Raw genomic sequence first — 16,059 nt, 5'->3', positions numbered from 1 at the left:
CACTCATGTGAACCCTCATTACCCCTATCCCAATGCTCTGTTGTCCCCACATCATGTCTGTGGCCATCAGGAGAAAAGATCTGGTGTACCTGTAAGGAGAATGGTAAAGTGGAAGAAAGCCAGGGCTCACTGAGCCTCTGGGTTATAACATGTCCTATCTTCTTGTGACACTTGGGCTCACTGTTCTCCATTCTACTCTACCTGGTAATCAAGGACTGCGGCCCTCCTCTACAACTAACCCAGTACCTAAGGGTCCTAGGACTTCACTAATTCCTGCCAGTCCTCTTGTTGTTCAGTCACTCAGTCATGTCCGACTCTTTGCGACCCATGGACTGCAGCACACCAGGCTTCCCTGTCCACCATATCCTAGTTTGCTCAAACTCATGTCCATTGGGTCAATAATGCCATCTAACCATCTCATGCTCTGTTGCCTCCTTCTCCTCCTGCCCTCAATCTCTCCCAGCATTAGGGTCTTTTCCAATGAGTCAGCTCTTCACATCAGGGGGCCAATCCTCTTACCCTAGATCTAAATCCTGCTTAGTTCACCTCTGGCTCTTATCAGAAGATCCTCCTTTGTATGGACAAACCACCGGACGTAGAACAAAACATCACTCTGCCCCATTTCAGAACTGAATTATTACCAAATCCTCCTTTACTGCTATGTCCCAGAATGCAGATTGATATGCTTGGTATGTAACTGTGACTATGCTTATGCTCACTAGGTACAGGGCTTCAAATGCATACTGGCTCTCTTGTGCTCCATTTGGGTAAACGTGGGGTAGGAGAAACTTCTACAACAAACATTGTTCCCTTAGTTCCATCTGGATGCCATTGCATTTACTTCTAATGGGTCTTGGCCTTCCCTAATATATTAGTTATCTAGGGCTGCCATGACAAAATACCACAGAAAGAGGGGACCTAAACAACAGAAATTCATTTTTTCATTATTCTGGAGGCTAGACGTCCAAGGTTAGATATTGAAGGGTTTGGTTTCTTCTGATGCTTCTCTTCTTGGCTTATACATGCCTGCCTTATCGCTGTGTCCTCATATGGTCTTTCCTCTGTGCACAGTATCCCTGGCATCTCTCTTTGTATCTAATTTCCTCTTTTTAGAAAGCAAGTCAGCTTGGATTAGGGCCTACCCTGGGTTTCATTTTAATGTAATCGCCTCTTTAAAGACCCCATCTCCAAACACAGTTACGTTCTAAGGTAACTGGGTGTTAGGACTTCAACATAAACATTTGGGGAAGGGCATAATTCTACAGTTCTAACAGTAGCATATACACTACTCTGTGTTGCTGATGTCTTAGCAGTTCTTTCATTTGAGCCATCCCATTTAACAGGTAATCTCTTCCATAGCAACTTACCACTACTGAAAAGCAAACTAGATAGCTCCCCCAAATACTCTGTAATCATTGCTGCTATTAACCCAGTTTAGTTTTTTTAAAATAAATAAATTCACTGGCCTCTACTTCGATTTGTTAAGTAAAAAATAGTTAACAATTCAAAAATAAGAAACTCTCACCCCCACCCCCAGCCCCAGATCCTAAGTATTTCTATATATTCCAGGAGAACATATTATATTTTGTTTAATTAGATAAACATTTCAGAAACAATATATTCTTAACTGTTTAAATTTGTGGCTTTGACCTCTGTTAGTAATTTTTCTATTTCAAAATATCTGCATTCATTCTCAATAAACTCTCCAGGAAAATGTGGAGATTAATCACTTTTCTGTGTGAGTGAAGAAAATTTTACTGTTTACACAGTCTAACAATGTATAAGAAATTTATTATAACGTAATAGGAATCTGAGACACCAGGGAGATACTGAAGATTTGGAAATGTTAGTATAAAATGTCATCTATTTATATACTCCTTCCTAATTCTATCAAATCCCTGACTGAATTTCATTCCTATAGTACTCTGATACACAGACACAGGCAAGATTAAAAGAATACAAACCACAATAATGTCATAAAGATTGTCTGCAATGCTAAGGGAAGTACCAGGATTTGTTCTATTTTATCACTGCTCAGAGACTGACTACTCCAATTTCAGATGATAGATTTGTCAGGAAATTAAAATGCCCAGGAGTGGATATTGGAGGGCTATCTAAAGGATCCCATTATTGACATCAGAGAAAAGAAAACTTGCAAAGATATATAATCTTAACTGGACTCTGTCATAACAGGCTGACCACTTGCCAACAGTTATTCTAAGAAAAATAACACAAAAGTGTGTAAAATTTGCTGTATGTCTTCCCAGGTTGGTTGGAAGAGCTGTGAGAGTTTTTAATTCATTTAAAATGTCCTTTAATTTTTTTTTATTTTGTGGCGGGGGGGGCTCCAAAATCACTGCAGATGGTGACTGCAACCATGAAATTAAAAGATGCTTGCTCCTTGGAAGAAAATTCATGACCAACCTACATGGCATATTGAAAAAGCAGAGACATTACTTTGCCAAAAAAGGTCCATCTAGTCAAAGCTATGGTTTTTCTAGTAGTCATGTATGGATGTGAGAGTTGGACTATAAAGAAAGCTGAGCACCAAAGAACTGATGCTTTTGAAGTGTGGTGTTGGAGAAGACTCTTGAGTGTCCCTTGGACTGCAAGGAGATCCGGCCAGTCCATCCTAAAGGAAATCAGTCTTGAATATTCACTGGAAGGACTGATGCTGAAGCTGAAACTCTGATACTTTGGCCACCTGATGTGAAGAACTGACTCATTGGAAAAGACCCTGAATCTGGGAAAGATTGAAGGCAGGAGGAGAAGGGGGAAGACAGAGGATGAGATGGTTGGATGGCATCACCGACTCTATGGACATGAGTTAGAGTAAGTTCCAGGAGTTGGTGATGGACAGGGAAGTCTGCTGTGCTGCAGTTCATGAGGTCACAAAGGGTCAGACACGACTGAGTGACTGAACTGAACTGGGCTTTCATTTTTGAAACTTCTTTGACAAAGAAGTAATGGAGAGGGGGGCAGTCAACCAGTGCGAAAAAGTCTAATGAGGAAACTTTACACTAGATATTACATGGGAAATATAAACAGTCCTTAGACTGTGTGTTATAAAAAAGTGTATGTTCCCTTATTTCATGTTTTACTATGTGTCAGATGGCAGAAGTGCTTTTAAATCTTCCCTCTCTTCCCCCGAAACTTTTTATTTCAGTAGTGAAAACCAAGGATAGAATGCAATCAAATAATACACTGGATTTACCATGATAACATCACTTTCTTGGGTCCTTCAAAGCTCTTAATCATGGTTGTATTGAATTATCTGTTTGTCTTGTAGTTCTTAGAGAACAGAGGTGGTATAATCTGGGTCTACAAGACCTCCAGCCTTGAGGGCCATTTTGTTTGGCCCTCAAAATGCTGGCCTCTGAAGCACTTAAACAAATAAACTTTAGCCGGCTATTTTAATATAGGCCCAACCTCCTTGAAAAATGAAAATTGGAAGATCATTTCCGCATGTTAAAATACCACCTGGGAATTTATTATACTTATAAAATTGAAGGGAGAATGAGTTCTGTTTCTCTTTTCTAAATAGAGTCTCCATTTCTAAATAGAAAAAAAAGACTGATGATCATATTTTCATTTTTAATTTAGTTCATTTTCCTAGATATTGTTGTAGGGGAAAGGAAATAAAGTGTTTATTATCTTTGCCTTGAGATCCTCAAAAAGACATTCTGTCTGAGATCATGCAAGAATCCATGAATGTAAGCTTGAAATGATTATAATTATGGGTTTGATCATCACATCTTACACATTTCTCTTTTCATTTCAACATCTATTATTGAACACCTGTACTGAGGTCAAAACGGTACCATAGGCTTTGAGAGATACAAAAAGAATATGTGACAGTATTTTCTATTACAGGTGTTAAAAGACTATTTGGAGAAAGAACAAATGTACAAATGAAATAGTACCAAAATAATACAAAACCATGCATATTTGGAAACCAATGAAGATTGTACAATGTTGTAACTTCAGAGAAAGGAGATATTAATCTAAACCACAACAAACAATAAAGATACCAAGACAGAGGTGACTCATAAATGGTATATATTAGACATACAGTCTCATAAAACAAGAAACAATATTTAAAATAGCAGAAATATAAAAGCTCCAAGGCAGAGATGATTTTAAAAATATCTAAAAGGGGATTTTGATATTAATATTTTGAGGTAGTGATGAAAGAAAAGGATGAATACATAAGACATTAGAAAGGCATGATGCAATGTAGTAATTACTTGAAACATAGAAAACAGTGTTATTTCCATCATCACTTTTATTTCATCTTTATAGTGGTTTTCAAATTTAGCATAACTCACTAGTGTTAATAGCCAATATGTCATTGGAATATCCATAATAAAATCTGGTTAAAACCCCAAAACCTTCTTAAGAAGCTATGATCTTAGGTAGCAAAGTCTAGAAGGTCCACTAAAGTTCCATTCTTCATCTCTGACATCTAGACCCAGGAGTGATGAAGAAAACCATGTTCTTACAAATCATTCAAGTTAGGGTACAAAAATAAAGGTGAACACATATGTGCCACTAACGGTGCACATATACTCATTCATAGGTAAAAACACATATCCTTGCCATCAAGAATGTCACAACTGTTAAGAAGAGACAAACATAATATTAAAGCTTTCTGAATATAAGAAACACACGTACTATTTTAGTAATAGAACTGTGTATAAGACATGATAACACACTCTTCCTAGGAATATTTATAAAATACTACAATGGAAAAGGTGATTTCTAATTTAAACAAGAATAAGATTTTGCAAGATATACTGAGACTGAAAGAGTATGCGAAGCAAGATAAATGACATGGGCAAAGGCAGGAATGCATGCAACATCTATAATGTTAGGGTAACCATAGGTATTTTTTTTATTATTGGAGCCTGGAAAAAAAAAAAACAGGAGGGTAGTGCTGAGAAGTAGAAGAGAGGCAAATCATTAGCTATAGCTTTGTTGTATTGGACATGGAGAACCACTGAAGTGTTGAACCTGGGAAGAAACATGATCAGATTACTCTGCCTGCACTAAAGAAAACAGATTAAATATGGTCTAGAGGCAGGAAATTCAGGGGGCCATTGCAAGAATCCAAGTGTAAGATGATTATGAGGGATTGGATCAAGGCACAATAGTAAGTATAGAGAGGAACGTATGTATCTGAGAGATTTTTAGGAAATAAGATTTACAGGACTTGATTACTTTACTACTGATAATAATGAGGATGGTAATGATCATAACAATCGTTGTTCATTCGCTAAGTCATGTTCTACTGTTTGCAACTCCATGCGCTGCACCACATCAGGCTCCTTTGTACTCCACTATCTCCCAGAGTTTGTTCAAATTCATGTCTAATAGGTCAGTGATGCTATCCAACCATCCCATCCTCTGCCATCCCCTTCTCCTTTTGCCTTCAATCTTTTCCAGCATCAGGGTCTTTTCCAATGAGTTGGCTCTTTCAATCAGCAAGCCAAAATATTGGAGCTTCAGCTTTAGCATCCATCCTTACAATGAATAGTTAGTGCTGATTTCCTTTAGGATTGACTGGTTTGATCTCCTTTCAGCCCAAGGGACTCTCAAGAGTCTTCTCCCTCACCACCATTTGAAAGCCTCAATTCTTTGGCGCTCGGTCTTCTTTATGGTCCAACTCTCACATCTGTACATGACTACTGGAAAAACCATAGCATTGACTAGATAGACCTTTGTTGGTAAAGTAATATGCCTGCTTTTTAATATGCTGTATATTTTGGTCATAGCTTTTCTTCCAAGGAGCGAGTATCTTTTAATTTCATGGCTGCAGTCACCACCTGCAGTGATTTTGGAGCTCAAGAAAATAAAGTCTGTCACTGTTTCCATCATTTCCCAATCCTTCATTTGCCATGAAGTCATGCGACCAGATGCCATAATCTTAGTTTTTTGAATGTTGAGTTTTAAGCCAACTTTTTCCCTCTTCTCCTTCACCCTCAGCAAGAGTTCCTCTTCTGTTTCTGCCATTAGAGTGGTATCATCTGTATATCTGAGGTTGTTGATATTTCTCCTGGCAATCTTGATTCTAGCTTGAGATTCACCCAGCCCAGCATTTCATATGATGTACTCTTCTTAGAAGTTAAATAAACAGGGTGACAATATAGAGGGTTGTCTTACTTCTTTCTCAATTTGGAAGCAGTTAGTTGTTCATGTAAGGTTCTAGCTATTGCTTCTTGACCTGCACAAAATTTGCTCAGGTGACAGATAAGATGGTCTGGTATTCTTTCAGAATTTTCCAGTTTGTTGTGATCCACACAGTCAAAGTCATTTGTGTAGTCAATGAAGCAGAAATGGACATCTTTTTCTGGAATTCCCTTACTTTCTCTATGATCTAGTGAATGTTGGCAATTTGATCCCTGGTTTCTCTGCCTTTTCTAAACCCAGTTTTTACATCAGGAAGTTCTCAGTTCATGTACTGCTGAAGTCTAGCTTGAAGGATTTTGAACATAACCTTACTAGCATGAGAAACGTAGGAAGGCACTGTATGGTAGTTTGAACATTCTGTCTCATTGCCCTTCTTTGGGACTGGAATGAAAACTGGCCTTTTTTAGTCCTGTGGTTATTGCTGAGTTTTCCAAATTTGCTGACATATTGAGTGTAGCCCTTTAACAGCATCATCTTTTAGGATTTGAAATAGCTCAGCTGGAATTCCATCATCTCCACTAGCTTTGTTCATAGTAATTCTTTCTAAGGCTGTTCAACATCATAGTAATCAAAGTCTATGCCCCAACCACTGACGGATGAAGAAGCTGAAGATGATAGGTTCTGCTGAAGATGATCGGTTCTATGAAGAACGCTAAGACCTTCTAAAACTAACACCATAAAATGATGTCCTTTTCATCATAGGGCTTGGAATGAAAAAGCAGGAAGTTGAGAGATATCTGGTGTAACAGGTAAGTTTGGCCTTGGAGTACAAAATGAAGCAAGGCAAAGGCTGACAGAGTTTTGTCAAGAGAACATGCTGGTCATAGCAAACACCCTTTTCCAACAACACAAGAGACAGTCTACACATAGACATCACCAAATAGTCAATACTGAAATCAGATTGATTATATTCTTTGAAGATGAAGATGGAGGAGCTGTATACAGTCAGCAAAAACAAGACCTGGAGCTGACTGTCACTCAGATTATGAGCTTCTTATTGCAAAATTCCAGCTTAAATTGAAGGAAATTATGGAAAACCAATAGACCATTCAGGTATGACCTAAGTCAAATCCCTAATGATTATACAGTGGAGGTGATGAATAGATTCAAGAGATTAGATCTGGTAGGCAGAGTGCCTGAAGAACTATGAATGGAGGTTTGTAACATTGCACAGGAGGCAGTGACTGAAACCATCCAAAAGAAAAAGAAATGCAAGAAGACAAAACGGTTGTCTGAGTAGACTTTACAAATATTAATACCTGAAGAAAGAACAGAAGCAAAAGGCAAGGGAGAAAGGAAAAACTATACCCAACTGAATGCAGAGTTCCAGAGAATAGCAAGGAGAGATAAGAAGGCCTTGTTAAATGAACAATGCAAAGAAACAGAGGAAAACAGTAGAATGGGAAAGACTTGAGATCTCTTCAAGAAAATTGTAGATATCAAGGGAACATTTCATGCAAGGATGAGCATGATTAAGACAGAAATGGCAAGGATCTAACAGAAGCAGAAGAGATTAAGAAGAGGTGACAAGAATACACAAATAAACTATACAAAGACCTTAATGACCCAGATAACCACGATGGTGTGGTCACTTATTTAGAGCCAGACATCCCGGAGGGTGAAGGTATGTTTAATTCCCCAAAACTTGTTGACCACTAATGTGTCTCACCTGAGTAACTGGGACTTGCTTTCACCTAATAACTTGAGTCTTGATTAGTATTTCCCTTCTATCCTTCCTCCAATTCATCAGTAAAGAGTACAGTCATTCCTTACCACTTCCATAGCCACAGCCCTTGTCCACTCTGCAATCATCTTTCCTCAGTATTAACCAAAACTTCTTGCTAACTGGTTTGCCTGTTCTTGTCTGTTTCCCTACATTCTATTCATCCTACAGTACTTGGAGTGACATTCCCCAGGCTTCAGAGACATCAATTGATTCTCAGACCTAAACCAGAACTCTTTCTGAAGATCATCAAGGCCCTACCTGAGCAATCACTGGTTACTTCTCTGACCTAATGTTTACCTTTCCTCCACCTCTCTCATTCTGCTCAACATACAGTCTTTGTTCTTCTGTGAATACACACAGGCAAGTTCTGCTTCAGGGCTTTTGTACTTGTTTTCTCTGCCTGGAATTGTATTCAGAGAATTCCTTCCCACAGACAGATCTCCGTTCAAACATCATCTCTTAAAAAATGTCTTTCCTGACCATTCTATCTAAAACAGCATTCTTTTCTTACTCCACGGTTGCTCTCTAGCCTCCAACCAACTTCGTCCTTATTCATTTGTAATTGAGTATTTTTATTCAATGAATATACCTATTATTTGTTAACTGACTATCTCCCCTGGTAATATAAACAGAGATTTTCTTTGGCTTGTTCCCTGTTATATCCCCCCGGGACCTGGGATAAGCCTCCTGCATTCTGCAGGTATATAATGCTTGCTGAATAAATTTAAAAAAATGAAGGAAAGGATGAATTAATGCTCTTTTTATAGATGAAGAAACTGTAGCATAGAGAAATAAGTAAATTTTCTAAACTCCTACAGCTATTAGATGTCAAGAGCTGAATTTTAAGCCTAAGCAATATCACTAAGAACATGCATGTTTATATGCTTTGTGACTGACAGTGGAAACTGATTCACAAAAGAAGGTACTAGAGAAAGACAAATAAATTCCCTCTCCTTCCCTTGTTTATATATTCCAGTTAAAATTTTAGACCAGATATGATTTCATAAGAAGAGAATATTCAATATAGCAAACATAAAAGCAGATTGAAAACAGAGTCAGTCATAGTGGTGTGCTAGAAAAATGATGACTTGGAGTGAAAAATACAGCTTTCATATTAACCTCTACCATATAGTCATAAAGATGGGCTTCTTTCCTCCTATATGTAAAATGGCTAAAGAAAATTCCTACCTCAGATATTGTGAGGATCAAATGAGATCATATATGTGAGATATTTTGTAAAATAGCAACATTGGTTTTCTTTATCTCTATAATAGGACATGATCTTGCCTAAGTGCATGCAATGATTGTGGGTTAGAGCATATTGTTATAGCCATGCATTCCGGGAAACAAACTCACTCAAAAGAACAATGCAGAAAGTGGAGTGCAGTGTATTACACCAGCGGGCCCAAGGTAGTATCTCCTCTTAGCCAAGGACCCCGACCAGTTTTTGTGAAAACCTTATATACCCTAAGTGTACGTGCCCAAACCCACCTCCCGAAATTCCCTGAAACTAGTCTGAACAAAGGAAAAGAAAGATACAATCAAAGTTAACCGTTGATTCATATGCCTTAAGCCTAGGTAGTTAACAGTGGACAGTTATCAATAGGCCTGTGGTCATACCCCAATAAGCATAATAGAATTTATGATTCTATTTGGTTACACAGATAATTAGGGTATTCTTTTAGGTGACAGAGAGTCTAGGTACGAGCCCTGGGGCTCTTCCATCCGGGAGTTCTCATTTTCCAGTTGGTATGTTGTTTCCATAGATACTGGGCATATAGCTCAAAGTCCACTGTCTGGCCCAAGATGGAGTCCTGCTTTCAAGATGGAGCCTGTTATGTTTCCTCCTTCAATACAATTTCTTCTCTTTCTAACATGCTATATATTTTATTGTGGCATAGGTGTGTTATATGGTTAAACACCATTTGCCCAGATGCTTTCGGCTCCTGCAGACTTACCCAGTCTCCTGAGGAACCATGGACATACTAGGAAAAATTTGGCTCAATCCGTGCTAACTGGCTGATGTAATTGACCTTCTGTCTTACAATGCGTAATTACAGCCCTTGTATAGAGAGTTGCTAACAATGAGATCTGCAAAGAATTTCAGAGACAAGCTAACTCTTTGCACTTGTTTTCCCTATTAAATCCATTGTCAATTGTTGTGGCTGAATAGTTTAAACAAGCTGAGAATGAGCCTCTTCTGTGTATAAAAAATATGTAATGTAAAGCGGTGTCCCTCGAGTTGTTCAATGTTTATTCAAATCAGAGGTCTGAAAGGACTTGTTTCATGAGAAGTAAAGGGAAAAGTTTAAAAGCTTAGCCTTGGCAATTACAGGGAGCATGTTTTCTGTCTCTTCTCGTAGAAACACATGCATCTTATCCTCAATGGCTGCCAGCCTTCTTGTCAGATCAATTACTTTAAAACAATTGTTTCATTTGGAATAGATGCCACAGCCCAAGTGATGTCCCTTGTCAGTGACACATTCAATTAAAACAGCTCTGAATAGGAGTTCTGGGGGCCTACTGTGCCTTGTCCAATCTTATCAGTCAACAAAGAACAACCTTGGAGAATTCAGTGCCGACTGGTTCCACTGTCAGGTGGTTTGAACATGTTGCACCTTCCCAGGGTTCCTCAGAGTCTTTCGTCCCTGTGCCTTTTACAGCCAATGACAGGCGCCATCTCAGCAGTGTCTGGGTCCACAATGCCAAGAAAGCTTATGGCAGTAAATACGATGGCAGCTGTGACAATCCTGACAGCTGGCTGGAGCTCAGGGTGGCAGGCTGAGCCGGACTGTGAGCAGTTGGAGCAGCAGTGAGGTATGACCACCATTACTGGTTGGCAGATGTCAGTTTCCACACTACCAGTTACTACATGAAGGGACAGACACACTTGTATTATTATATAGGCAAGCGGAACTTTAAACAAACTCCGGGCACATAGCATGCTGTTTACCTTCCTTTGCTTTCAGGAAAATGTAAACGTTCTCTTCAAAATGAAAATTCCTTGCCTTTATAGTACGTGTACAATGGAAGAAGAATTTTATGAAGTAGCAATATCAGAGAATTGACACCTCCATATGAGAGCTGGGATCCGTGAAAGTAAAACTGATTCCAAAGAGAGGTTTGGTGTGTTGGCTGCCATTTTTGGAAAAGCACTGTGAGTTCACGTGTATCTTAAGACTCCTTTGTGTAAACATTGTACATGTTCCCTGTACATTTTGAATGTTCTCCCATACTTCTTTTCCTAGGCAAACTTACCATATCTCTACATCTGAATTATCTTTCTCATTTTTGAAGAACTGATTATAGAATTTCCTATTATCAGAGGAGATGGGTAATGTAAAATATATATTATCAAAACAGTTAAATGAAAAGAAGTTGTTATATTAACTAATGTGCACCATTGTGAGTTTATAGATAGGGCAAAATAGATTTCTGTGGCCATGTCAAATCTGTGCAGAATACAGATTTGCCACTTAATCATCAGGTCAACCAAGGTGGGCAAGCAGGCTCCAGGTCTGAAAATTTGTCATGGAACAGAAGTTGCAAGCTGTCAGACTAGATCTGACAGCAGGTAGTTTCAGAGCTGAACCTAGTCTCAGAGAAAAGTCAGTAAAGTGACTCAGGCACAAACTGGTACCACTGTTCTCACATCCCGACCCTGTGAGAGATTGAGGGTGCTTTACCTAAAATCAATTCTCTTAATTCCCAATCTCTCCAAATACCCATTAGCCTAATGATTAGATTCCTAACAAAGATCTGTCATAGATGTAGCATTTCTTACATAATAAGATGCCATTCTAAGCATTTTAAGGATACAGTGGGCTTTTAAAATCTACTTTATAATACTTTCAACATTTACTTTTAATTGGGTGAAATGTTTTGAAAATCCTCAAAGGTTGGCAAAATAGTCACTATGAAAGTTAACAAAAATGCCTCTAAGCTAGTATTATTTTAGTATACATGAGAAGTTGCATATTTGGTAAATGAACATTTTAGATGAATGTGTCATTAGGTAAATTGATCATTATGCCAACTAATTTTAAGAAAATCACTTTTAGGGAATTTGACATTCTCCCCTTTCTCACTTTGAAATTCTAGGATTTTTTTTTTTTTTATGTGCATAACAAAGCCACTGCCCAAGACAAGGTTTGCTTGGCTCTAACCCCAAGTAAGATCAAAGTCTCTAATATAAAGTCATGATAAAAATAGTACAAAAGCAAATGAGAATTTGCTACAAGCCTGGTATAGGCCAATGCACTTTGCATCCATTTATTCAATAACCACAGCTGTATGCCAGGCACTATTCTGAATTATCTCATGTCATCCTCACAGTGACGTTGTAGTTTATTCCCAAATGGGGATAGGGCTGGGAGCTGAAGGAAAGAGACACTACATAATTGCTTAATTAAGTGGTGAAGGTGGGTTTTAAACCCAGGTAGTCTGGATCAGTGCTTTACAGCCTCAGCAGATAAGCTCTGCTGAGAAGACATTAACGTGAAGCTCCAGTGATTTTTCAAACTGAGCAGGTAGTGGGGATATAGGTGATATCCCCTGTATGGTTAAAAAAAAATTGTTAGGGCTATGCCTTCTCAGCAATAGCATTACTGGAAGGTCAAAAATCACTGCTTGAGAGTGATTCTTTTCTCTGAGTGCATCTAATAATCTCCAGATCATAAACAGATGAAAGAGGACTCATCAAAAGGAGCATATAATGAGTAAGAAACTCCAGATGAATCCTATTAAAAGAGTAACCCTATGACATGCCGATAGTGTTCATACTCCTTCTCCATGCTGCTGCTGCTGCTAAGTCACTTCAGTCGTGTCCAACTCTGTGCGACCCCATAGACGGCAGCCCACCAGGCTCTGCCATCCCTGGGATTCTCCAAGCAAGAACACTGGAGTGGGTTGCCATTTCCTTCTCCAATGCATGAAAGGGAAAAGTGAAAGTGAAGTCATTCAAGTCATGTTCGACTTTTCGCTACCCCATGGACTGCAGCCTACCGGGCTCCTCCGTCCATAGGATTTTCCAGGCAAGAATACTGGAGTGGGTTGCCATTTCCTTCTCCATTCTCCATGCTATCTGGTTGTTTATGGAGACCCAAAGTGTTTCTATACCTCTCTATCTTAATACTCGTGCGATGGATGGGAGCTGAATATTTGAAGGATGTCACTCCAAGAAGGACTTTTCTGCTGCCATTCTGATCAAAGTGCCATAAATCAGGGCTGATGATGGGAATCATGTATGCATTTTTATGCCATTGATTAGGTGAGTGACCAGAACCCATCAGAAATGTACTATACTAAGGCAATATCCAATATTTGGTGCTAAACACCTTCTGGACAATGGAAAACTGTTCAGTTCTAAAATTACTATTGGCAGTACTTTTGGTGTCCTTAGTTAAATAAAACTTTCATTATGAGACAATTATAATGAATTCTAATACATAGTTCTTATGTAGATTTGTTAGTAACAACTATATAGGGGTGTGTGTGTGTGTGTGTGTGTGGTGTATATCTGCGTGCGTGCTCAGTCATGTCTGACTCTTTGCAAGCCCGTAGACTATAGCCCACCAGGCTCCTCTATCCATGGAATTCTCCAGGCAAGAATACTGGAGTTAAATTGTCATTTCCTACTCCAGGGGATTTTCCTGACCCAAGGATCAAAATGGCATCTCTTGAGTCTCCTGCATTGGCAGGTGGGTTCCTTACCACTGTGCCACCTAGGAAGCCCGTAACAAGTGTGTACATGTGTATGTGTGTGTGTGTGTGTGTGTGTGTGTGTGTGGCTAATTGGAAATTTAGGAAACAACAACAAAAGGCAAAAAGAAAGAAGAAAACTTCAGATAGGAATTATCTTAAAACTTAAAATTAGTATTGCTTGATGATTTAAGCTTTAATTTGCAAGATGAAGATAAAGACAAGAAAGAAATGTTAGTATGGCTAAAGAAATACTTGCAAAAGTTTAAATGTTCCTGCAATGCAACTTACACACTGGGGACAGTTTTTACAGAAGCAAAATGTCTTCCTGAGCCCAGCTGGAGATCAGTTTATGCCCTGAAGCATGATTATAATGTTAACCTTGAAAGGTCCTAATGAAATGAGTTTGATGGTCTCAGCCTATATATTTTTATATGCACTGGTGCATGCCTTGGAACATATCTTGATGGACTGTCTGCAGAATGGCACAGCATGTATTTGAGATTACAGTGTGACCCACAGTCTCCACACCATAACTCCTATTTTTTTTTCCCACATGATGCATCTCTCAAAATTCAGCCCAGGAGGGAGAAATGACTACTTAATGACAGTCTGTACATTATTGATGGGGCAGTAGGGTGGTAAAGAGATAACCCTAGGTGTCTTGTTTGCCAGTTGATTAACCAGAGTGAGTGCATTCCCTAGGGAAAACATGCTTTGCAGTAAACCAGTTATCCATTCAGTCTCTCACTAATGACAATAGTGCAAAAATTTGACACCCTCCTCTTTCCTCAAAAGCTTGGTGGAGTATGACTCTTTCAATCAGACTGCAAATTAAGACATAAAATGAAAATTGAGATGCATGCACACCACTTGGGTCAATGAAGTACGATTAAGAGCCTAGGTTGAGGTAAATGATTGAGTTATATTATTTGTATTTCATTGTAAAGATGACTGGTCTCCTGGGTAATCTTTCTATGTTTTAAGGCAAGAAATCTTTATATGTCTGGAAGGGATATGAGATTGCTATATGTATTACATAATATTCAGAAGTAATCACATTATAGGTTAAAGCTTTAATATTTTAAGGAATGTCTGGTCAAGTTCTAATGTGATGGTGCCGCTCTTTCTTAAAACAGGGGTGATCGACTTGTAGCTGTCCAATATTCTTATTCACTTTGGAACCAGTTTGGTAAAGTCAGCAGTTTATTTTCAGTATCCTGGAAAAAAAGACATTTAACTTCTCTTTAATCCATTGCTTCATGACATACACCAGCTCAGGATGCCTTCCTGTTATATATTTGATAAAATTTAGTAGCAAAACTTTCACAACTGAAAACTTTGTGTGTCTCACTCCTTTGAACATGAGTGTCAGGCTGATAAATAGCTTGCATTCTTTATATTTAACTACTTTAAATGGAATTCAAATTTTTTGCTCTGAGGCCGTTAGGAATTTATGAACCATTTTTCTTTTCCATAGTTTTCAGAGAGGAATCTACTTGTACAAAGATGACTCCAAGGCATTTGTCATTTCATACAGTGAGACCATTAGCAGTTATTGAGTATGGACCTAAGATTTTAGGAGTTCTGAGGAACTGTGGAAGCAGGACACATGTAGTTAAAGAATATAGACTAAACACAACCATTTTATTCTCCTTCATTGAGCATCTTTTCTTCTGTGTCTTACAGAAAACTCAAATTATAAAATTATTCAGATGTTAGCAATTTATTTGAAAATTTCCATCAGTTATCATGTTTTAGTAGTGCTATCTCCACACACCACTACTGTTTTCTTATTACTCTTAATATTCTTAAGGAACGTTAGGTTCAAAATCCCCTGTGACTCCAGCATTTCTCCTCCTGGCTAATGCAAGAAACTCAGATAAAGACTAAAATAGAAGAAGGAGATGAATTATTTAGCCAGCAGAAGACTAACTGGGTTTGAGGATCATTAAGAAAATCTAATAATGGTTTTCATGTATAGAACAGATATTATTCAGAGATTGATGGCTAGCTATTCTCTGCATTTTCTGAGAGTGTAAGAAGAAGTAAAATAGGAGAGACTAAGGCAGCAATGAAGAAACATTTCCTGATGTTGAAATTTGTTGGTTATGAATATGTTCAGTTATTTATTCAATATTTATTAAATTTCTACTATATGAGGTCATACTTGCTTGAGATGGAATTATTTACTTAGGTCTTTTTAGAATATATTTACATTATACTTGAAATGACTTATCTGGTCTTGTTTAGAGACAGAGAAGCAAATCATTGGTTTTATGATTTTTGTAATTCCTTCAAAGACTCGTAATAGAAAAAATAAGATGCTGATACAAATGTTCACACTAACATAACATGGATTTTTCCAACATCCATCTTAAGAAACATAGAAAAGAGTAATTAAGTATAAGCACCCATCAATGTAATCACCGAAGCTCCAATAG

The 16,059-nt window shown here is 38.2% G+C and overlaps 1 protein-coding gene across 33 annotated transcripts in view; it reads right to left on the bottom strand.

Annotated features, from left to right (window-relative positions):
* The window catches only part of LOC145547098 (uncharacterized), a 745,699-nt gene that overhangs the window by 327,234 nt on the left and 402,406 nt on the right, over positions 1-16,059 (bottom strand). The window contains exon 6 of one of the 33 annotated variants that reach the window (XR_014083579.1): positions 14,677-14,835. The exons of the other annotated variants lie outside the window; for them this stretch is intronic. The gene's annotated coding sequence lies outside the window, so the exon portion shown is untranslated. Of the gene's footprint in view, positions 1-14,676; positions 14,836-16,059 lie in introns of those variants that run through there. 33 annotated transcript variants of the gene reach the window in all.

This window comes from Giraffa tippelskirchi, chromosome 1 (assembly GCF_054371585.1).
Source record: "Giraffa tippelskirchi isolate mGirTip1 chromosome 1, T2T-mGirTip1v1.2.pri, whole genome shotgun sequence".
NCBI lineage: Eukaryota > Metazoa > Chordata > Mammalia > Artiodactyla > Giraffidae > Giraffa > Giraffa tippelskirchi.
This window is presented reverse-complemented; position numbering and strand designations above follow the sequence as displayed.